Here is a 25,265-nt window from a genome sequence, read left to right on the forward strand (position 1 = left end):
GAGAGAAAAACAAGGAGGTATTAGCTACTAGCTAGCCGTGGTTTTCTTTTCCCACCACGAGAGACCGTCCACTTGGCAGGTTTTGAAACCTACCAAAGCTATGGAAAGGTGCTCCAAGTTGGAATCGCCAAGTGGAGTTAGATTATTAGATGAGAAGGACATACCCCGTTTACATGCATGCATGAACCTCTTTTGTGTTTTGTGCTTTGTAGTTATTGTTTATACAAACACAATTGGATACGTTGGCCCATTTGCTAGTGCTTTGGTTCTTCCGAAATGCGCACCTAAAGGAAGAAGAGTCGGCGAAAACATGTGCTAGGCGAGAGCTGTGAGGACACGACTCCACTCGTCGTCAAGCACGCGTTAGAGGACTCTTGGTTGCGTGGATGCGTTCATCTTCTTCATAATCGAAAGAAATGGTAGAAGAATACCTCCGTGGGGCTAGCATATATGTGTACTTCCAGCATTGATCTTATTAGCTGTTGAAATTTACGACAATTAAGACCTTCTAGAAAATTAAGCTGTGTGCTTTTATGAGCAGACCAATGAAAGCTCCAGCAGCCCGTCAGGGAGCGTACGACATGTAGTAATGATGCTGCAACTGTTGCAAGTCTCGTACCAACTAAATGTAGATCCAATTAGTAACTAGCGTCCGCGCCTGAGGCTGAGCCCCACAAGGTACCAATTCATAAAAGTTTACAGGAGGTACCACTGAATCCACAGGACAAAGTATAATTCAGCTGTCAAGTGGCGCTTACATGATTCAGGTATCGTTGCAGGTAGCCCGGCACAAAACTCATGTGGCACACACCGTCGAAAAGAGTAAAAAGTAATTTTAGATGCCAGAGAGACTGAAAACAATTACTATGAAGCTACAGCACAAGGACTCCCCACCTTAAGAATCCTTACTCTTTAATACACTTGTTGGATTGAGACTTCAGAGAGTACTGGCAGCAAATCAACCCTCTTCACTGAACTGTTTCTTGAGCTTCTCGTGTACTTCCAGGTCCGTCTTGCCAACGGTCGGCCTCTGCCAGCGAGGACTTTCTTGACATCAGTCACTGGGATCAGGGGTGAAAGAATCTGCAACCCAGCAATACACCATAGCGATTCAATTCCACAGAGACCTTTTGGAGGATATATAATCTATAGTATCTTACCTGTGAAGCGATCAGGTGCCTTTGGATGCAAGCTCCTGGATCGTAGTCTGGACAGTGCCACCATCAGTCTAAAAGAACATTACATCCCATGTCTTACGCACGGGCTCAAACAAGATATCTTTCACCTGTTAACAAATAGCAAGAACTAGAAACATGTCACATTGTACAGACACAACTCAGGATTGTGCGGAAACTACTTGTGCTGTTACAGAGAGCAATGCCGGAACCAGAAAATCCATCTGTCCCATGGCCCAAGACCTCAAAATCACTTTCCGATGAGCTGTGTGCTGTATCCCCAAAGATGGACCTGAGTGGATTGCGAAGATTGTGACAACCTTTCTGAACAGAACTTCTTTCAAGTAGTGTTGCACATATGTTCCTTGAGTACCTTAAACATATGCTGCCTTGCTTTCAGAGTCAGGTAAAGGAATGTAGGATACGCTTGTCAAACTGTCGCCGCACAGCCTGAAATAATGAGTATATGTCAATTGCCACTGTTCAAGACACATCGAAAGAATGTTTATAAACATAAATGGCACTGTGTATTTGACAAGTCTTCAGAAACCTGATCCAGAGCATATGGCATACTCGTAGCAGCAAGAACAAAGACAAGAACTTTATCATCACTATGGCCAACACCCTGGACAGTTACAGGAAAACAAGCAAAATTATTAGCCTAAACTGTTTTGGTGAGGAATCTATACTGCTTGTTTTTGGTACCAGATATCCAGTGTTATAACTAATAGCCGATCCAGTATTAGCCAACACTGTGCTGAGGAATCCATGGGACAACGGCTTGACAAAATCAAATGGAAATATGTTTTTTTCCTCTTAACATGCAACAGTAGTGGTAAAGTAGAAAAAGCTAGGCTCCATAATCTGTACACCGAATATGTCTGGCTATCACTTCTCCATTTCTCAACTATTGGAATCATTTACCATCCTAAGTACAAAATTCAAACTAAGCATGTCTAGTTGCCATGTTCTGCAGCAGAACGCACATTCAGAAACAGTTCACAACATTATAGGCTGCAAAAATACACCTACATCCGTACATGATGTTCTAGTCGCCATAGTTCACTTCTATTGCTTTTTCCATGTGTACCACATAAAGAATCAGTTTCATCAGAGAAGATAACTGAAGGAGCATTTCGCGGTCCATTTGGGAAAGATTAGCAACTAGTTTCTCGCTCTGTCCCATCCATTTCAAAACAACGTCTGATGAAGATATAGTGCAGGTAAATTGAATGCATAACTTTAAGGGTATTATATTAGCAGTAGAGAGAAATGGAAACTGGTAGGAAATGAACATTACCAACACACATGGACACATCAAGTGCATAAAAAAGAAAATAGCAATTTTGTTTAGACATATTTACGTACTATTGAAAACCTGCAATGCGCTGTGGCATGAGCAGCCCACACAAATTTGCATGGTACAGTACCCACTACACATGTTTGCCAAATGTTGTATGCTGTGGCTTCATAAACGCTAGTTCTTACATATAATTTGAAGATACCAAAAAGATGTGGAACAGAGAACTTTCCTAGTTTAAATTTTCTGAATTGCACCATGCAGGGGTAAAGCTTGCCTAGTACAATCCTTCCCCAGATACGGAGACAACCCAGCTTCCACCGACACAGGAAAGTGGAGCCAGGACGGAGAGGTCCAAGATGTTGGTGCACCGGGTAGGGGCAACACACGGAGAACGACCCCGCAGATTGAAATGGCCCCATCCGCACGAGCCGGCTTCGCACCAAGCCGGAGACTCTTCCTCGGCCCCATCCGCCTCATCCCCGACACGGCCGAGGATCTGATCCACCCGGTCCTCTTCTCCGAAGGGCAGATCTTCTGCTTTGGTGCCCTTGGGTTCAAGGCCAACGGCTCCGGATGCCTCCACCCCTTCGAAAAGCCCTACGGCGAGGCCTCTAGCTTCAAGCAACCAACCTCCCTGGAGCCCGGCCGGGTTGGTGCCAAGCGGGATGAGAAGAAACGGGCTAGCCATGCTGCCCGGGGATTGGAAGAACTTAAGCCCCAAAATACCTAACTGACCCATGGCGGAGATGTACCCCCTTCATGGACAATGTTCACGGCACCAAGCGGTGGGGTGCCGCATCATACGTCGGCTTGCCTAGTATAATCCTTCCCCAAATACATAGACAATCCAGCTTCCACCGACCCAGGAAAGTGGAGCCAGGACGAAGAGGTCCAAGATGTAAAGCCACCCGAGGACCCATCCCGAGTCCAGATATGTAACCCTAACCTCGTCGGTATATAAGGTGGAGGGAGGGAGATCGACCCCCCCCCCCCCCCCCACCACCACCACCTCGGCTTGCACCGACCCGGGAAAGTGGAGCCAGGACGGAAAAGTCCAAGATGTAAAGCCACCCGAGGACCCATCCCGGGTTCAGATATGTAACCCTAACCCCGTCGGTATATAAGGTGGAGGGAGGGAGATCTAGCCCGTAGCCCCATCCCCCCCCCCCCCCCGGGCGCGCGCGCAAGGACAGCTCACCAGCGAATGAGCTCTAGGCCAATAGATCAACCACCAAGAGCAGGAGTAGAGTATTTCCTTCCAGGGAGGCCCTGAACCGGGGTAATTCTTCTCTCTATATCTTCTACCTTCCGATCTTCCCCGCATGCGCCCCTCTGAACTATCTAGTTGTCCTTCAGACGGCACTACTAGAATGAAAACTCCAACAGTTGGTGCACCGGGTAGGGGCAACGCGCGGAGAACGAATCCCAGCAGATCGAAATGGCCCCATCCACGCAAGCCGGCTTCACACCAAGCCGGAGACTCTTCCTCGGCCCCCTCTACCTTGTCCCCGACACGACCAAGGATCTGATCCACACGGTCCTCTTCTCCGAAGGTCAGATCTTCCGCTTTGGTGCCCTCGGGTTCAAGGTCGACAGCTCCGGATGCCTCCAACCCTTCGAAGAGCCCTGCGGTGAGGCCTCTAGCTTCAAGCAACCAAACTCCCTGGAGCCCGTCCGGATTGGTGCCAAGCGGGATGAGAAGAAATGGGCTAGCCATCCTATCTGTGGATTGGAAGAACTTAAGCCCCAAGATACCTAACTAGCCCATGGCGGAGATGTACCCCCTTCACGGACAATGTTCACGGCACTAAGCGGTGGGGTGCCGCATCATACGTCGGCACGCCACAGAATAAACCACCATTGTGTTGGTCAAGCAAGGGAGCATCAGAAGACTGGCGCCTACAAAAGCAGCGTGGAAACACCGTCAAGCTGCTCCCGACAGCTCTAGCCACGCTCGGGCAAGTCAAAAAGCAAAGGCGTGACCCAAGAGCCTCAGAAGCAGAACCTTGGCAGAACAGCTCGTCGAGTAGTGGGCGGAACATGCAAGCTCGATGGCACAAGACCGAGGAGTGTCGTCTCCTTTGGCAGCGCACAAGGAGGAGTACCGAGCCAAAGCATTCGCCCTAAACAACAACGAACAGGACCCCTACTGCCCGTGGACAGCTTTACAGGAGGCAACAAGGCCATTAGCGAGGATCGAAGCGCAGCGAGGAGCAAGCGTGGCGGCGAGCTCCCAAGCCCCAACTTCTAGTGCCCGAGCCCACTTCGGCACAATTCTTAAGGTGACCAAGGTGTCCGATCCCAAAGGCACTGATTGGATTCACATGGGTCATGCCACCTCTTGGCATTTTGCCCCTCATCTTCGGGGCTACAATCCCGAAGGTGCTAATGGATTGAAGGGAGCGTCGTCAACATCATCCATGGCGGAGTGCAGGACAACTTACAAGTCTCCCACTCCGGCGTTGAGCGAGTACGCTCTCCCATCAACAAGGTTATCTGCGCACATCGATCCCAAGCCCTGGGGAGGGTTAACCTCCCGATCACCTTCAGCTCACCAGACAACCGACGAACCAATGGGTTGCATTTTGAAGTACACATTGTACTATGTTGTTCTTGGACGCCCCTTGCTACGCACGTCTTCAGCTCTGGATGTCTGGCCCTAAGGGAGTAATCGTCGCACAAGGACACAACACCCGTTCCTCGAATAAGGAGCACCATCAGTTGGGACAGTTTGTGTCTGGCCCATCACCGGTAGTCAGCTCCATACGCCCAGACTTGCCCGGCGTTCCAATACTTGCTGGCCCCAGAGCCCGACCGTGACCGAATGCTCGACGGGGTCAAAGGGGGAAGGTGGATGCGGGGATGCCCCGAGACTGACGTTCTAAGAATCCCAATCGTCGACCGGCAGGACTGACGGGGCTCGACTCGAGAAGTTGTGTCTTCGACTTTTGGTGAGTGGCGAGGTAAAACACGTGAAGTTGTGTCTTTGACTTTTGGCGAGGAGTGATGAGGTAAAACACGTGAAGCACGAGCTAGCCAATGATCGGGAGCACCGGGTCTTGAGACAAAGAAGACGTCAAGCATGCCCCAGTTTCGACAAAGATAAAGGGACCGACCACCCGGGCGACGTCCCAAGAAAGGGAGACCAAGTCTCCACAATAACAGGAGCAACATCCATCGTTGAATCATCCAGGGAAGCCCATCCAAGACTTTCTCGGCCTATCAACCGCCACTTGGTACTCCGAAGAAATTCACAATATGCTCCCGCAACAGGCCACTAGCCAGATTCCCCAACTAAGCAAACTGGATATCACCTTATCCTACCTGTTAAGAACTTTTGGCCACGGCGTCTCAACTAGCAGGGTGGACGTCGCTAAGCAACCCATTCCATTCACCTTTTTGCCTGACTACTCTCGACTCGCAGTGCTCCCTCTCTACCCATTCAGTCACCAGATGGTGGAACAAAGAGCAAATGGGAGTGAAAGGACAAGAGATTCATTAATGCAAGAGCAATCAGTTAAAAGCCAAATTCTCCCAACTATTACACATCCAATGACCCTCGTCCCCTCTTCTTCTCTTCTACTGAAGGCGAGGGAGGAGGGCCGTGAGGGCGAGGAGTTAGCCTCATCCCCCTTAACCGTCTCTTCCTTCGGTAAAGGCGAGAGGCACACTCGCCTCACCCTCTAGAGCACCATCTCCACCACGAGCGCCCCTCAACCCTTTCTGCCCCGATGGAGGAGAAGACATCCCTTGCGCGCTGAACGCGCTCGAACGCGTCGTGCGGTGGAGTGGCACCCGGAGCAACTTCGAGCTCCAAGTCGATGAATCATTCCACAAAGGTGACGAACGCCCAGGCCGCTGGCATGCAAGCAGCACCCACCGCACTGAAGATGGAGCGGTGAAACTCTTCTTCGAAAAATTCCATCCAAGAGAGCCCGCGTGACGTCTTTCCTCCACGGTCGCCCGGTGGCTTGCCTCAATGTACGCAAAAGGCATTTTGGATTCCTTTCCGCTAGCGTGGAACAGAAGATCCCCAAGCTTTCTCCTCCACCTCGTTCATGGAGGGATGGCCCGAGGACTTGGCGATGGCAGAACGGGGACCCCCAGTCCCCCATGACATTGTTCATGTTCTGCACAAAGGATGACGTCTATGGAAGGAAGCCCGGGCCGCCAGAACCGAGCCACCCGAGGAAGGAAGGCGAGGAACCGCCTCCCAAGGAAGAAAAAACCATCACAAGTCCATAAGGAATGGGGATAATAGAGGACAAGGGCAAGACTACACCATCCGGATGACGAGTTGCCTACGCCAAGCCAAAACTACTGTCATACCGAGATCAACACAAACTCTTGGAGCATAGGGAGGGGACCCCCCCCCCCATCACCCCAATGGGCGCAATGCTTCTACCAAGAGGCGAAGTCAAGAGCGGTTCATGGGAAACCGAGTCCCAGGCAGGCCGAGCTAGCAAGAGCCCGAGCCGGGAAGATCACCAGACGAACATCCCATGTGATGAAGGTCGAGAGGGCGTCGAGGGGATTGCGAGCATCACCCTTGATGTCGATTATGGTGGGGAAGAGGGCATGGTGGCTGCTTAGTATGGTAAGGAGAAGAAGGCGTCACCTGGGAGGGAGCCAACAAGAGAGTTCAAGGTGAAGTGTTTCGATCAAACAGCTGATACCATGGAAGTTTTAGAATAGAGACCCCAATCGTGACTTCCCTGATATCTCATATATATACACAAGAAACACATTCCTGATATCTCATTACACAAGACACGCAGGGAAATAATCCCAATTAGAATCCTAACCATAATGACCTGATTTTCCTAATTACGGCAGGCGCTATGTATGGAAAGGCGTAACAGAATATCACTGATATTCTGTATAACTAAGTTTTGCCGCGTCGGAAGAGCAGCCAGGCGGCCTGGCTGTAGCTGTGCGCTAACCGCATCCACGTCAGGGGGTTTTGCCGTTCCTGCGGTGATGCCAAGAACATGAACTGCATGGCAGCCGTAGGAGTTTCTTTTCAAGAGGAACTAGCAAGCTAGCTACTTGATTATGATATGGATGTGAAGCTCCTTGTTGGATTCTATTGTTGTGCTTCTTGCACAGATATACATATGTTTCAATGTTTTTCTTTTGTCATTGTTATGACTCATAATTTACAACTTGATTTTGTACAAATGGAACTGACTTATTTTAGCCATTTCAACTTAAATGTTAGCTATGGGAGATTATTCAAATATTAAAGAGAGAATATAGAGGATGAAATTCAGAATATATGTTGGAGATGAAAGAGATACAGAGGACCCTTTATAGATTATTATGTGGTCTATATGAAGATATGGAGGATCAAATTAGACTATCTACCAGAGATCCGCTTAAGGTCAATTGAAGCTTAAGCAACATCTAGTATTCTGCGGGCATGTCTACATCTAGGAACTATATCAGCACAAGGCACGAAGTATATCACACAGGCGAACTAGCACATTGACAGGTACAGAAATTTGGTCCTACTTACCGGTAGGGCGGCCCGGAATGGAGCTGAGGCCGAACACAACTCATCGGAGTAGCAAGGTGGAGGAACCCCGGCAGGCAAGGGGAGCCATGAAGCTAGGTTCGTCCCGGGCTCACCGTGCGCCAGATCGAAGGGCAGACATACTGGAAGACGCGATTGAGTGTCCCATTCTCACCACTAATTATTCCGGCGAATAGGTGGCCACCGTAAGGGCAAGGCGGCGGCGGCGGCGGTGGCGGTGGCTCCACTGGAAGGGGTGGCTTTAGAAGCTGTTGCGTGGCCAGCAAGGTCGAGTTGGAAGGTGAAGGCGGTGGAGCAGGCGACCGTCGAGGGGCGGTGGCGCTAATGGAGGACACGGCCGGCGGCGCTGAGGAAGGTGAGGCGGCGGCGTTAGGCAGAGGCAAAGCTAGGGTGGGCACGGTGGCGCCAGCGGTAATGGATGAGTTGGGCTTGTGGGTAGGTATAGCCCATTAGGACGAGGGTTGCGGCGCAAAGACTTTTCGATTTTCCACTGTTGTAGCACGATTTTTCTAGGGTTTTCGTTAGGTTTTCTGGTTCTTTCGTTTTTCAATTTTCCTTTTTTTTCCTTTTTATTTCTTTGGTTTTCTTTGTTCTTCTGTTGGTTTTTTCTTTCCGTTTTTTCATAGGGGGTTTTCAAAAAAAATCCACTTTATCTGTTCTTTTTCTTTTTTCAGCACGTGTCTACATTTTTCATGCCCAATATAATTTTTTTCTACACATCAGAAGCATTTTTATACACATTTTAACGTTTTTAAATACACCAATAACATTATTTAATATATGTTAATGTTTATTTTTTCATACCTTGTTCATTTTTCACACAACAGAAACATTTTCTTGTGGTGGAACCAACCCACTAGGACATAGCATTGGTGGACATATTTTATGAATTTATTTCAGGCCTTTCGATGATGTGCGTTCAGTGAGAGGAGAAACGTTCTTGTCGACTACGCAAGAGTTTATGGCAACTTCCTCAATCTCAAGATGATGTGTCGGCTCAGTCTCACGGAGGTGCCCATAGGTTTTTTTTAGAAATAGATGCTCATAGGGATAGGGTGTGCGTGTGTGCATTCATAGAGATCAAATTACACACGTATGCATGAGCGTCTCCGTCTGTACAGTGTTAAAAAGAAGGAAACATTTTTATACACTTTTTTAGATTTATAAGATACATTATAAACATTTTTCTTCAGATATAATTTTTTATTTCTAATTTTTCATGCACGTTTTAAATTTATCGTATACATCAGTAATATTTTTAATACCTTTATAAAAAATTAAATACATTATTAATATGTTTTCAATATATATTTTAGTGACTACTTTTTATACATGTTGTACATTTTTCGTGTACTTCAAGGACAATTTTTACATGCATTTAACATTTTTTAAATACATGATTAACTTTGTGTTTATAATGTCACTTACATTTTCTTGAAACACATGAACATTTTTCGTTAAAAATATTTTTTAACACTATCACATTTTTTTCAAACTAACATTCACTGCTTTAATTTTTTTTCAAAATCCCAGTTTTTGGGAAAATAATAAATTTAAGTTTCGAAATATATGTATTAAAAAAGACTCACATATTTTAAATGTAATCAGTAACATTTGAATTTTCAAAATATAAAAAAGGAACAAATGTGCATGACGTTAACCTGACGGGAGGTACTAGGTCAGCCCATTAACCGGCTCCCTGAGGTGAGGCCAAGTACTGTCTGGTGCGCGGGCGGGACATTGCCGGCCGGGTTGCAGTGGCAAACATCATAGAGAAAAACCAGCTTGCAAAGAATTTAGAGAGAAACCTCTAAGAAGAATATGAGAGAGAATTCCTTATTTGACAACATATTACATTATCAACAGACCACATGTCAACGATTGTGTGGCATGCACCAATATGATGGCGGCCAACCGCTTTTACGGTCGCAATCTACTAGTTCATGGGCTATAGCTTCTGCTGGCGGTGAGGGTTAAAAGGGGGTTCCCGGTGAAGGGACCACCCACCCAAAGCGATGCGGTTTCTCTGGTTGTGCTGTCAGGTAAAGGTCTTCATTTCGGTCGAGGTTATGGCCGCTGCACTTCTCCCTTGAATTGATTCGGTTGACGATGGATCGTTTCTTCAGAAATCTTACTGACGAGGAGGCTATAGAGAATGTGTATGAGAGGGAAGATCTTGGTAAGACCGATTTATCGCTACTCGGGTGGTGACCGATAAGATTATGCCTTATCTTCATTATTTATAATTTGGGCCGATTATCGCTCTAACAAGCGATTTATTGGGAATCTACCGACAAATTAGGCCTATTCCTAGCATTGCGTTTGCAAAAACTATGCTTATTTGTGTGTTTGTGGACCTTGTTATGCAATATGAACTTTGTCCTATTTTGTTTGTCATTATACGAGGATTCAAAGGCAAGCAATCAAGGTAACACTTATGTCAAATATTTTTTGGTGTTGAATGTAGCATATTTTAGTGTTGAGAACCGGGATTTGCAAAAAATGGCCGATAAATAGTTGATCGATAAAATCAATTAATTGACCGATTTTCGATTAATCTCTAATTCCCAACTGACCAAGACTCTAACGATAAACAATATCTTTAACATTGATTTTACATTACATGACTAGGGAAGTTGTTCTTCATTTTCATGTTGATTTTCACAATAGTAGTTGGTGGGGCTGTGCACACGGTTCGGACCCCCAATCGCACAGTTTCCTGAACCATGTGCTTGAGTGGGTTGGCGATTTGGGGAGGGGGCGGGGCTCCATCTGGACAACAAGCGCAAACAACATGCACGTTCTACCGCAGTCGTGTATGATAGCGTTCGCACTCACTCATGACGACATTTTGTGAAACATGTGTGGTTGAAAGAATATCTGTTGGGCTATTTGACGGAAAATCGTTTGCTATCCTTTTGTTCGATGCAGATGAGTTCTAACTTCCTTATCATGTGTGATCGTTACATTATACCTGTCATGTCTTTTGAAGAAATCATGTGTGGTAATCAGACCATCGCATACACTTTCTCTTCCTCAACTGTTTGTACCGTATCGTGGTATCTGCTGGATTTAGCTCCGACATGGTGCGAGGTGGTTGATTGAAGGACATATATGCATCTCCCCACATGTGTGGAGGGATAAGATGAGTGGTGGTGGACCCCACATGCACACATTACTCGCATGAAGGGGGAATAGTGTTAGAATAATCCGAGGCGCTCTGTTGATCATCCGAAGATCAAGCAATCACACGAACACGACACCGAGATTTGTTAACAAGGTTCACCATCGTGGCTACATCCCCAGGGCCTGACTACGGATGCTACTCCCCATGACACCGCTACAATACCGCACCCCGCCCGCCCGGGCGCCGGCACACGCCGCCGGCTCCCCCGCGTGCCTGTGCTATTATGTTGGCATAGGTTACATCGTGTGTCTACTGCCGCTATATATGAGAGGTCTAGGATACAAGTGTCCTACTTGGACACGACTCATATCTTGTCTACACACAGTTCAAAATCAAGTCCAACTTGTAACCTAACTTGTACAATAATATTCGACACAACTCTAACAAATAGAGTGGGCGAGCTATGGGCGAACAAAGCGACTAGTGCAATTCCTAGTCGGTCGGCCGGCACGAATCATTTTCCTTCCCCAAATGATTTTTTTCTGCTTTGTTTGATCGTGAAACAATACTCCATTCTTCATCTTGTTCCTTGCAGAAAAGCCCATATTCTTTCTGAAATCAGGCCCTCCGTCGCCCGAAAGGAAAAAAAATTAAGTTTGATCCCCGGAGCTGAAATGCTCCCTAATGAACAGTAAAATTGAAAGAAATAGTAAAAGAATTCAAGAAATACTGATACTTTGATAAATGTTTTCTGTTCTTGCAAAAAATTATCATGAAATGACATTCATGGAATTCATGAAAAAACCGATGCTCCAAAAATGCTATCTTTATAAAACCATTTTCGAGTGTTGGTTTTGATTGTTTTGCCATGTATGGCTTCTACGAATGTCATTTCAGGTTAAAATTTTACAAGCACTCAAAACATTTGTCAAAGTTTACCAAATAAATAAATCAGAACGTGTTGATTAGTTTTCATGGTTTTTTCGATTTTACTTTCATCAGCTCGGGAGCAGAAGGGACTTTCGGTTTGAAGGAATCATTTGCAATGTTGTCACCAATGTATATTTTAAAGCTCACGTCTCTTGAGGCAACTGAGAATTTGAATGTCCAATTCCTGAGAAAGCAAACTTTAAAACGAGTGGCATTATCTCCAAAACAGAGCCGGAGAACGAGCTGGCTACCCGCTGCGTCCCTAGCCATCATCACCCTGACATACGTGATTCCGGCTACGTCAGCCAGAGCTCCCCGGCGTTGGCCAATCCGGCGACCTCCGCCACTCACCATGGCGCTTTCTAACCTTCGATTTCAGGCCGGGCTAGCTTTTGAAGATAAGAGCTGTAATAGCTTTGGCACTTAATTCGATTATTTGGATGAGCAGAATTCTCAGGGATTCTTTCTTGTGGCGCCAGGAACTTAGCGAGCCAGTCTTCGAGGTTGGCATTGAACTCGTCTTAGGGCATCTCCAGGGAGACTCCGGTATATATATTTGATTAGACATTTATGTTCACTTTTGTAATCCAATATGGTTCTACATCGGTCTACGAGGCAGTTTAAACATCCATTTCTCGACAAAACGAAGACAAACATGGAAAAGCTATACCGAAGTATGGACATTCATTTGACCAACCAAAAGCCTCCAGGTGGTCGTCCTCTCTTCTCTCTCGGCACATGCATGCCCCCCTCTCCTCCCAACTGGATACCACACCATAAATAGCCCACCACATGCATCGTCCTCACATATGTTTCTCCTTCCACCGGATACTTTGTGATTAGATTGGATGGCTCACTTCGACATCATGTTCACGAACCATGTTCGAACATAAAAACAGACATATACTGGAGATTTTTGCGGGTCGGCGTTGAAGATACCCTTAGAATCCACCACATCCGACATTCAGCGTGCCATCATGATCTGGGGAAATACTGAGGCCCATTTTTCTCATACCATTTTTTGGTGTTTTTTTTTTTGGGTTTCCTGCGGTCGACGGGAGACGACAAAAGGAGAGACGTACTGCATATGATGGGTCCGGGTGCTTTACTGCAGGGGAGTGCATGCAATGGACTCGGCTGGGATCTAGGTGAGCTCTCAGCTGGCCTGTCCCCTCGGCCACTTGCCCACCACCTTGCTTGCTGCTCGGCTATCAAATTTAGGCCCACACACTTGCTTGCTCACCGGGCCGGGCAAGGACAAAACTCCTAGACGCCGCCGGCAATTCCAAGTCTCCAACCCATGGAAAAATCAAGGGCGGTTTTGTCCATCTATGTTTTCTGAAAATCCCATACATATATTTTTCCGAACAAAATTGGATGTGCTCATTATCTACTGTTCCGTCATCTAGAAAAGAACTTCGCCGTGCAAACACTCTTCCAGCACTTCACAACCTCTTAAAACACTCTGCATTCACATGAGCCACAGGTTTTTTGTTCAGATAAAGATAGAGAAAAATGTATGATGGTGCTTTTTCATAGGTTATTTATAACATATCAAACTTTATTAATAAAGGGTATGCACGGAGACGTAAGGTCGTCTGGTCATGCATATACAACCAAAGAATTTAGTAGACTTTTTTGGTGCTCACAATCCTCGGCGCATCTCTTTGAGTCTCTCTTTCTAAGAACCTTCTTCTCTCTCACTCACCTTATAATTAGTTAATTGAGTTAGTTGACCTATCTCCACTTCGTTAAGTCGTCAAACCCAATACTAGTATATAGTTTCTAAAACAAAGCAAAAGATTTACCATTTTCATTGATTAAGAAAAAGAAAAATTGCCCGATTAATTGACGGAAAACCGGGCTAAAACCGCCACCATCCAGCCCACAAAATGGGCACCACCAGCCAACCTGGGCACCGACATGGAACACAGAGCTGCAGGACAGCTACACAAGCCACGATGGCACATGCCAACAGATGGCCACACACATAAATAACCGACAGCTCCGACTTTGACGACGAGCATCACGAGGGAAATATGCAGGATTTGCGCCGATTGTGCTCACCGCAAACGACCACCGAGTGCCTGTCATCGTCGCCGCCTGGACTCGCTCAACCGCACCTCCGACTTCAAAACAACCAGGCAACCCACGGAAGAGCACCTCGGACACGCCGGGAAGATCCGACTACGAAAGCCCGAGCCGCGACCGAAGCTCCTCTCGACGCCGTCATCGTTGCCATACAGAAATCAGTGCCCCCGAAACAGCCTCCTCAGCAAACCACGCGGCGAAGATACCGCCAACCACCGCGGCGAAGATGCCGTCAACCACTGGTCTCTAGTTGTAACCGGCTCCAAGACGATGCCCCCAAGGAGGAAGAAGATGTGAAGGCGCCTTCATCGCCTGATCCCGCGGATCAGAGGTTTCCCTCCAGAGCCAAGGCCACGGGAAGAGGGGAGAGGCAGCACACTGCAGCGAAGCTTCCAAGAAAGAGAGCGGCGCCCGCGGGCGTCGCCACCGCCGCATCCGGCAAAGGCCGGAGATAGGATTTCTTCCCCGGTGAAGCTCGTCCACCAACTGCCCGAACCGGCCGGCCACAAACTGCCGCCCACCAGACCTCGTAGAGCACCGCGGCACGCCGTCTGACTCCAACTGGCCACGGGATCCCCCGATCCGCCACGTCCAGGCACGCACCGTCCCCCTGGCCGAAGCCGCCACCACAAAATCCAGGGTTGCCGCCCCGGCAACCGCATCCATAGCCAGCAGATCTGGCACCCACCTTGAGCTGCATTGCCACGAAATCGCAGATCCTCGATGCAACACCAGAACCGGGGGGAGGGCTGCCACCCCGTCCCGAATCCTCCTGGACGAGCTGCCGAGTCAAACCCGAAACGCAGCCCGCACCATAGCCGCACTGCCTAGCCACACCTCAGCCGCCAGCCGGAGAACCCAGCAGGCACAGCTGCCCACCGCCGTGGGAGAGCCGGATCCGGCCGCACTCAGCCAGATCTGGCGAGCCGCCGTCGATGGATCGCCGAGAGGGCCGCCAGATGCCGGCTCGGAGCTGAACGCGAGGAGGACGCTCCAGGCACCGGAGAAGAAGGGGGCGCCACCCAACCCTGCCTAGCCGGAGAGGAGCGCCGGCGCAAGCCTGCCGGCCACGCGCATCCATGCAGCGCGAAGGGGGCCGAGCCTCCCCGCCGAGAGCCGCCAGGCGAGAAGAGCGCCTCCGCCGCCGCCGTCCGCCACGCGGGCTTAGACCGGCGGCATCCTCCGGCGACGGCGGCGGAGAGGGGAGGGACGAGGAAGGTGACCGGCGGCTCGGGATTGGATTCCGCCCGTGTCGCCAGAGCGGCGACGCGGGGGACAGGGCGAAGCGTTAAGTTCAGTGCATGCAAAAAGTTATCATACCCAATACTAGTATTGGCCACAAGAACATAAAGCTTCCCTTACTTTTTGAGAAATTAAATATGCTTCCTTTTGTCTTGGTAACATTTGCACACATTTTTTGGCTCCATGAGTAGAAGTTTTTGCAACTTAGTCCATCACTTGCTTGTGAAATTGCAAACAATAGTTGCCTAAAAAAAACTGACAATCAAACTCAAGAAAAAGGGTGACGTTACATGCATACCTATTCCTTGATGACGACACAATCCTTGACTTTCTTCATACACGTGCACATCAAATGAGATAGCATATGTGTGGAAAAAACAGTTTGTATCGTTGCAAAGACCATTTTAGCATCTAATTATATTGTGTAGACAAATCATATGTGTGGAAAAGGAACAACTATCAAATAAAATAATTAGTAAAGCTCTAAGACCGATTTACCAAACAGACGGCGTGTGCAAACCAACTTGTGGTTGGAGGGTTAGGAGGATAATAGTGTCCACAACCCACCAGAATTCAAGTCCTATACTTGACATTGGTGCTCGCATTTTCTTGGATTTATTTCAGACTTTCCAGCGATGTTCGTTCAATGGGAGTAGACATTTCCGTCAACTACGAGACACCTATGACGACTTTGTCAATCTCAAGATGCTATGCCAGCACAGTCTCTCGAAGGTGCTCATAAGGCTGGGGTGTAAGTGTGTGCGTTCATAGGGATGAGTGCGTGTGTTTATAGGGATGAGTGTATGTGAGTGACTTCGATTGTACCCTGTAAAAAAAACAGACGGTGTGCCATGACTCCAAATTAAGGCTATCCCATTACAGAAAAAGTATCCCTCAGTTAACAAGAGTTTTGGCTTTTACAACAATTCATTTAGTTTTGTGATTAAAACTCCAACCAAGATTCACACTCCCTTTGCAACCACCAATATTTTTCAGAGTTGGATTAGGCTCAGTTAATCCTTATGTACTGGTATATACATAATCCCTAGCCAACCGAGAGGATCATGTCCAACATTGGAAAAATCCAAATTAAAAAGGGCTGAATGGGTTGACCAGATAATAGAATTTATGTTCTTATCTTAATTGTCCAAGCATAAATGTACACGTGAAAAGCTGACTCACGCTAATGAAATATTCTACAAAGTAGATTTAGTTCTAGTTTTTGGTTACATGCCATAATGTTTGTAGTCGGATCCTGCCACGAGGCAGATCCTTTTTTAATGGCCTGGGATTTCCTTTTTCTTTGTAAGGTGTTCTTTTCAGCATTGATGCTTTTCTTTGCTTGGCGGCACGATAAACTCAAGCAAGTAAACTTATTTTATTTATATAGTAACTTCAAAAATTGTGAACGCTAGAACAATAACCATATTACAAGAACTAAATTAGCCCGTTGATGACATGTGGTATTGATTTGATTTAAGAAGATTCAATAGTGTTTGATTCGTCGATGGTATATAGTATGAATATGACGGTGTGAATAAAGCATGTCCTTTCTAGATCATGAAGATCAACAAAAGGTCCTAGTAAGAAAGTACAAAGTACATGACAAACAAGAAGAAAGGAAATATGAGAAAACCAATATGTGTTTACTAAAACAGATGATGTTTAGGTTTTCCACATTCTCGAATGAGCGACTTTGACCAAAAATATGCATACGAATATGCACATAAATAATTAGAAAAGACTAGCAAACTATTATTTTGGATTGGTAGACATTTTCTTTTAGGTTGCACAGAAGTATTATTGTGAGAAATCAATGATACAATTGTAGCTAAGGAATTCAAATAGTATAGTTTTTTTAGGTTTTTGTTGTCAATGATAAAGAACTTGACTACACATTATTTTGGGAATAGAGCCAGTGTATTAATTATGCATGGTACTCCCTCTATTTTATTTAGTTCACGTATTAGTTTTAGTCAAAGTCAAGCTTTATAAATTTTGATAAAATTTGTAAACAAAAATATTAACATATACAATAACAAATCAATACTATTAGATCTATTATCGGATGTATCATATAGGTTTGTTATAGTAAATATTTGTACTTTTTTCTATAAACTTGGTCAAACTTTACGAAGTTTGACTTCAGTCAACTCTAATATGCAGAGTAAATAAAAATGGAGTAATTTTAACACAGTACATACCATAAGTATATTGTTCATGCATATCTTCTAGACAATATGGATTTTTTTTTTACACTAAGCCAGTTTTACTCATTCATGTGGGTTATGGATAGCCACCATATTGTACTACATGCATCAAGAACATTTTACCATAAATTAACCAATACATCAACATCCAAGTTGCTAAATAAAATAGTATCTAGCTCCCATGCTTTTTCTACACAGCAGAAAACCACATGTAATATGGAGCTTTGGGAGGGTGCAAAAATTAAAATCTCCACCATCACGTCAAATTAACCAAAAACTGAAGATGCCCGGAAATATTACTCCACTTCCACACATATCGTGTACACATGTAGATGCATCCCCACAATATGTACTATATACACCAACACATGTGTACACACCCCACAACAACCACCTTCATCGTCGTCCAGCCCTAGCTAGAACAGCACTCATCTTAACCTGTATAAACACACAACTCCAAGAACACACGCCAAGAAACCAAAGAAAAGCAAGCAGCCATGGGGGTGGAAATCCTGAGCTCCACGGTGGAGCACTCCTCCCAGTACTCTTCCAGCGCGTCCACGGCCACGACGGAGTCAGGCGCCGCCGGAAGATCGCCGATGGCTCTGAGCCTGCCAGTCGTCATCGCCGACGAGTCCGTGACCTCGCGGTCGACATCGGCACAGTTGGCGTCGTCGCGGTTCAAGGGCGTGGTGCCGCAGCCCAACGGGCGGTGGGGCGCCCAGATCTACGAGCGCCAAGCTCGCGTCTGGCTCGGCACGTTCCCGGACCAGGACTTGGCGGCGCGCGCCTACGACGTAGCCGCGCTCAGGTACCGCGGCCGCGATGCCGCCACCAACTTCCCGTGCGCGGCCGCGGAGGCGGAGCTCGCCTTCCTGGCAGCGCACTCCAAGGCCGAGATCGTCGACATGCTCCGGAAGCACACCTACGCTGACGAGCTCCGCCAGGGTCTGAGACGCGGCCGCGGCATGGGGGTCCGCGCGCAGCCGACGCCGTCGTGGGCGCGGGAGCCCCTCTTCGAGAAGGCCGTGACCCCAAGCGATGTCGGCAAGCTCAATCGGCTCGTGGTACCGAAGCAACACGCCGAGAAGCACTTCCCCCTGAAGCGCACCCCGGAGACGACGACCACCACCGGCAACGGCGTGCTGCTCAACTTTGAGGACGGTGAGGGGAAGGTGTGGAGGTTCCGGTACTCGTATTGGAACAGCAGCCAGAGCTACGTGCTCACAAAGGGCTGGAGTCGCTTCGTCCGTGAGAAGGACCTCGCTGCCGGCGACTCCATCATGTTCTCGTGCTCCGCGTACGGGCAGGAGAAGCAGTTCTTCATCGACTGCAAGAAGAACACGACCGTAGACGGCGGCAAATCTGCGTCGCCGCTGCCGGTGGTGGAGACTGCCAAAGGAGAACAAATACGCGTCGTTAGGCTGTTCGGTGTCGACATCGCCGGAGTAAAGAGGGGGCGAGCGGCGACGGCGGAGCAAGGCCCGCCGGAGTTATTCCAGAGGCAATGCGTGACACACGGTCGGCACTCTCCTGCCTAGGTTCCTTCGTCTTATAGCATCTGCACATACACCTATATGTTTATACTTTTCCTCCCTTTTCTTCTTGTTGTTAAATGATATATGTTGATCCTGTTCATGAATTAGATAAATTCTCTGTAGAACTCAATTTCAAGTCGGATTGCAAAATGAGTTGTAATATGTAATTATGTGTGTGTGCACAAGTAGGAATTCTAGCTAGAGAGGTCATAATAACCCGACGATGTTTGTTGCACATCTATGTATGTACTATCATTTTGGCACATCAAAAAGTTCCATTCTGCCATCTCATCAAGAGATGTGTTTGTATGTTCCAATGAAAATTTGTTCACTGCTTAATATATTGGCAATATTGATTTTGCTACACCAATTGATATCTGCTGAGCCACTATATAAGCAAGCAGTTAGAAATGTTTACTAAACCGGTTTTTTGCAACATGCATGCAGGGAAAAAAAATTGGGCGCTGAATTGCTTGCTGGCCTTGGATTGTGTTACAATCGATTCATTAGTTCAGTTGTATGCATAGCTTAGTCATTGCCATCTTCAATTGCACCCATTTTGGGCATATATTGCTTTATCCTGCTTGAGTTTATCATAAATTCGAGAAGTCATCTTGTGTGGATCTCTATTGGCTATAATTGAAAATATACATGGCTCACCCGTTGTTTGCTTCAGCTTTATCATTCTTAGACTTTGCATTTCATATACCCAAAAGGAGTGCATCTCTACTACTATACTAGATCAATTTTTGAACGTGGAGTACCCCTCCACCGAGTTGTACAAGCAAAGCCGTTAACCGTTGATTTTGTTACACAGGGTGGATCTCCACTGTCTATCAATACCAAACTCAATTGATCCAGCGGCTGATGTTTCTTCAATTCGCGTTGTACGGGTACATGCCAAAACACCGCCAATCTAGATCTTTCTAGACTTGTCACGGACGCGCTGCTCGCCTGCACCCTAGCAGTTTGCTGCAGTGGAGAATTAAATATTCCATCAACGAGTATTTACATGTCAAAACGCTCAAACCCAAACATAGCAACAAGCCTTTACAACAGCTGCAGCCTGATAGTCAATTTTGAAAATCCAACAGTTTAATTATAAGGCACCAGGTGCATAGCATGTACCTTCTACTAGTTAACTTATATGTATCTATCAATTGCTGTTTATCATCTCCCCACAAAAATAATAATTGATGTTCATCATCATGAATACAATGATGAATATACATCAATTCTTTTGTGCAGTGTTCACGATACTATTGTTTAAGATCTTGCTAGCTTCATTCATAGTCTATCAATTTGTTGTTGAAATTTCCCCACAAAAAAACTTGTTGTTGAAATTATTATGTCGCATCTAACTACTGCACTTTTTCAAGATGATTAGGAGATTTACCAACCTACTTATGAACATGCTATATTCCAAGGATCACTTAGGTTTATGTTAGTTTCTATTTTTGTTTGTGAGCTTTGAGTTATCTAACAATCCAACCATATAGTTTTTTTAACAGATTTGTTTTAGTTGTGGACGGCATATATACCACTACGGAAAAGTATATTGATGACCACGTTAAAATGATATATGGGAGATTTGCTTGAAGAGGAAAAGATATAAAACTATCTTGGTTTGCATGGATAGAAATAAGAAAGTGATGTATTAGATTTGAATTGCTTGCTGGTCTTGGATAGTGTTATAGTTGAGTTGATTAGTGACTCGCATAGCTAAATTCTCCATTTGTGATCTCATGTTTCATAAGAAGTAATACATAACCAGAATCCAAGAGGTATATATATGCTTTAAAAGATATTATGTGAACTAATGATTGTCTGTAAATGATCTTCATACAAATAGCATTCTCTGGAAGAAACTAGAACAAAATGGGCACTATCCCTTTCTAGGATGCAGAAGGATTTTCAAGGATGAACTATATATATTTGCTACTCCATAAGCCAAGAGGACCTCTTATGCTCAACTCAGTAGTTGGGTGATCAGATTCTTGTAACTATTTAGCTTTGAGTAAACCAATAATCATATGCACTATATTCTGACCTATAGTTTCACGTGAAAAAGGGGTAGTGTCCTATCTATATCAGTTACTCCAATGTACTTATTTCTTAAGTCTCAGTGAAATATTAAATTAAAGTGTTTCACATCAATATATGAAAGTTCTGTTTCTGAATAAACATTGGCATTCTTTGCCTTAGCAATTAACTTACTTTGTTGACTAAATGTATTTTTCTTATTTTTCATAGATGCACGCACAGATTTCAACCACTGGTAGAAAAAGGGCCTGTTGTCCCGGTTCGTAAGGGCCTTTTGTCCTGGTTCTGGAACCGGGACTAAAGGGCCGGTACTAATTGCCTGTCCCTTTAGTCCCGGTTCAATCCAGAACCGGGACAGATGGGCCTCCACGTGGCCTGTGCGCGGAGCCCAGGCAGGAGACCCTTTGGTCCCGGTTGGTGGCACCAACCGGGACCAATAAGCATCCACGCGTCAGCATTTCTGTGGTTGGGGTTTTTGTTTTTTTTGAAGGGGGGGGGGGTTTGGGGGTTTTGGGGAGGTTAATTTAGGTGTTTCATATATTGTGTTAGCTAGCTATAATTAATAGAGAGAAGTGTCCTCTCTTATGTCCGTGCTTGGTCGACGCTACGTACTATACATACGTATAGAGAGGACTAGACACGCTAGCTAGCTAGTAAGCAAACGAAGGAAACAGAAGATCGTCATGAACATATATGCATACAGAGAGAAGTGATATCGACCACCTCTCCTTCTCCGAGAGATTGGTCGAACAACAAGTTCTCGTATATCTATCCGACACTACCGGCTACATATATACAATAATTATCTCTTACAAATATAATCATACGGACTCAGGGTCCACATAGTATTCTCCGTCTTCAGGGATCACATGGTTAAGAAAGAATGCCGCCAATTCCTCTTGAATTGCTCGCATGCGAGATGGTGCTAGGAGTTCATCCCGCTTCCGAAACATCTAATTTAAAGAAGAGGGTCAATACATATATATATATGAATGAATGAAACTCAACACAAATGATGGTAATAAAATAAAATTGTGAATGTTGTTATTTACGTACTTTATATTGTTCGTCAGTGTAGCCCCGCTCACAGGTCGTGTGGCGGATGGACTCGCAAACGTAGTATCCACAGAAATCATTCCCTTGATCTTGCCACAACCACTTTACAAGAAATAGAGGTCAATCAAACTGATAAGCAAGAATGCCAAATGGTATTGATGAAACTAGCGCTTGAATGACTAGTAGATGCGCGAAACATGCTACTATAGTACTTACTTTCGGGTGTCTAAATTGCAGCTCCTTCGACAGTCCCAGAGCTTTTCTGGTGAATTTTCTCCAAACCCTGCCGGACAAAAAAAAACAATTACTTGATATATTAGGAAATGAACAAAGTTGCTGATATGGTGGATAATGATCGATTTAACTTACTTCTCGAGTATTTGAGTCATGTCTGCATAGTCCTGGGGATCTTTTCGTCTTGAGTCTAAGATGGTTACTAGTCCCTGCTCAAGCTTAATCTCTAGGAGAATATAGTGAAAACTGCACACGCATGCATAACTCATCAATTACATTACTATAACCTTGACTAATATATAACGGAAACCGAATACGCACAAGACAGTAACACTCACTTGAAGTTGTAAGGAAAGAGTATTATATCTTTGTTTTCATTTATTACCAACGATCGTAGCAAGTTGGCCTCGGTAGCTACGGCATGAAATTTAACCTGAGTTGCATCTATGAGATATGTGTTAATGAACCCAATATCACCGACTTGTCTTTTCTTCAATTCGGCGATCTTCAATCTGCATAATATAGTGAGGATGATTATAAATACATGCAATGAAAGAGCTGAGCTATATAGAGAGACTTAATGACAGAAGTAGTACTACTTACAGACAGTAGCAGGCGACCGTTGTTTTATCGAGGGCCAATTGATTGAAAAACTGATAGAACTCCTCAAATGGAACAGGCAACAGTTCAATTCCAACGAGGTCATGCTCCTTTTTAACTTTCACATACAAAGTACTCCTCCCCCCAGAGTCTCTACAGATTTTCAAGTACCAATCATGCAATCTTCGCATCATCGTTGATAGAGATCTTTCATCTTTGACGAGAGGCATCCCGTACTCGTATCTTTGTATCTGCACCTCCATGGGTTCATAATGTACATCGTCGGGCAGGTAATCTGCAAGATTGCTATAACCGGGCACCATTCTCGGATCATTAGCGATGTTGTGGCTAGGCACCTTGAGCGGGGGGCATGATTGCTTCGCTTGTTCGCCGAGCTGGGCAATTTGTTTCCCAGCTCGTCGTTCTTTCAGCCTTTGATCACTGACAGTACTTCCCGACCGCTCCGCTTCGGCAAATTCCTTTCCAATAATGCGCTCATAGTTTCCTTTCGGCGGAGACTTGGGTGGTTTTGTCAGGGCAGCCAGAGTGCGCTTCGCTTTCACCGGATCTACCTTCTCCTCCGGAAGTGGATGTCTCTTTGCTTTCAACCCTTGAAACCAGTCATCCACTTCGGTTCGTGCGATCTCGGCGTTCTCCTCCGGGGTCCTCTCGTATGGTAACTTCTCTGGAGTCTTCAGAGAAGGACCGAATCTGTATGTCCTCCCGCCTCTGGCTGTACTGCTAGACGCCGGCCGAGCAGATGGAGCGGTTGTCTTCTTTACTTGCTTACGAGGCGGAGGAGAAGGACTACGACGCGCCGGAGCAGCCGGAGCGGCGGCAGGTCTCTTTCGCCCTTGCTGACGAGGCAGAGAAGGAGGAGGCTGGCTGCTTGGGCGCATCGGCGCAGGCGGAGTGCCGCCACGCGCTGGAGAAGGAGCCGGTCGAGTGCCCTGATCGTCACTCGCCGGAGGAGGAGGCAGTGGAGGAGGAGGAGTGCCCTGACTCGCCGGAGGAGGAGGCGGTGGAGGAGGCGGAGTGCCCTGACTTGCTGGAGGAGGAGGAGGAGGCGGAGGCGTCCAGTTCGGAAGGTTGATGAGCTCCTTCCGCCATAGGCATGGAGTCTTCAGAGCAGACCCCAGCCTAGTCTCCCCTTCACCGGTAGGGTGGTCAAGCTGGTGGTCCTCAAATCCCTCCGTTATTTCATCCACCATCACCCTAGCATATCTTTCTAGAATCGGCCGGCAGTGAAAAGTTGCGCCGGGTTCAGTAGGATAAACAGAGCCAACAGCCGCCTTGACCTTCAAATTCATCCATTGCGTCATAAGGTGGCAATTTTGAGACTCCGTGATAGCATCCACGGGATAGCTGGCAGGAGCCGTCAAGGCATGCTCCGGCTGAAGCAGCTCGGTGGAAGCCACGCTGCTTCTCCGCTGAGATGGCGGGGTAGCTTAGGGGGAAGCTTCGGCAGTACGTTTGCTGCGATTTGCTTCTCGTTCCTCTATCGCTTGTACCCTTACTTGCAGCGCCTGCATTTGGGTCTGCTGCACTTTTTTCCTCCACTCATGGGATTTGTAACCGCCTGCGTCCGGAAACCCAACCTTCCACGGAATGGAGCCTGGCGTGCCTCGTGTCCGTCCAGGGTGCTCAGGATTCCCGAGGGCCATTGTGAGCTCGTCGTTCTCTCTGTCTGGAAAAAACGTCCCTTGCTGCGCTGCTTCGATATAGTGCTGAAGCTTCCTGACTGGTATGTCCATTTGATCGTTCGTCCAGATGCACTTCCCTGTTACAGGGTCCAAGGTTCCGCCAGCCCCGAAGAACCAAGTCCGGCAACGATCTGGCCAGTTAATTGTCTCTGGTTCGATCCCTTTATCAACCAGATCATTCTCAGTCTTGGCCCACTTAGGCCGGGCTACGAGGTAGCCACCTGACCCCGTGCGATGGTGATGCTTCTGCTTCGCAGCATTTTGCTTGTTTGTCGCCGACATCTTCTTACTCTTTTCCGATGTCTTGTGGGCCACAAATGCGGGCCAGTGATCTCTGATCTTCTCATATCTGCCCTTGAATTCTGGTGTCTCATTATTTTCGACAAACTTATTCAGCTCTTTCTTCCACCTCCTGAATAGTTCTGCCATCCTCTTAAGAGCAAACGACTTGATTAATTGCTCTTTAACTGGCTTCTC

At 46.5% G+C, this 25,265-nt stretch overlaps 1 long non-coding RNA gene and 1 pseudogene across 2 annotated transcripts; one reads left to right on the forward strand and one right to left on the reverse strand.

Annotated features, from left to right (window-relative positions):
- Positions 1 to 629: 629 nt before the first annotated feature.
- LOC125542490 (uncharacterized) lies at positions 630 to 8,412 on the reverse strand. 2 transcript variants are annotated; one of them, XR_007297933.2, is made up of 5 exons: positions 7,997 to 8,412; positions 1,726 to 1,800; positions 1,549 to 1,625; positions 1,161 to 1,467; positions 630 to 1,083 (listed from the first exon to the last, which is right to left on the reverse strand). It is a non-coding gene; the product is annotated as an uncharacterized LOC125542490 (long non-coding RNA). The 2 variants fall into 2 exon arrangements; XR_007297932.2 differs by having other exon boundaries at positions 1,161 to 1,625.
- Positions 8,413 to 17,982: 9,570 nt separating this feature from the next.
- LOC147978188 (AP2/ERF and B3 domain-containing protein Os01g0141000-like) lies at positions 17,983 to 19,516 on the forward strand (annotated as a pseudogene).
- Positions 19,517 to 25,265: the final 5,749 nt, after the last annotated feature.

The sequence above is a fragment of the Triticum urartu genome, chromosome 3A (genome assembly GCF_056163025.1).
Source record: "Triticum urartu cultivar PI428250 chromosome 3A, HENAU_Tu73, whole genome shotgun sequence".
In the NCBI taxonomy this organism is placed as follows: Eukaryota; Viridiplantae; Streptophyta; class Magnoliopsida; order Poales; family Poaceae; genus Triticum; species Triticum urartu.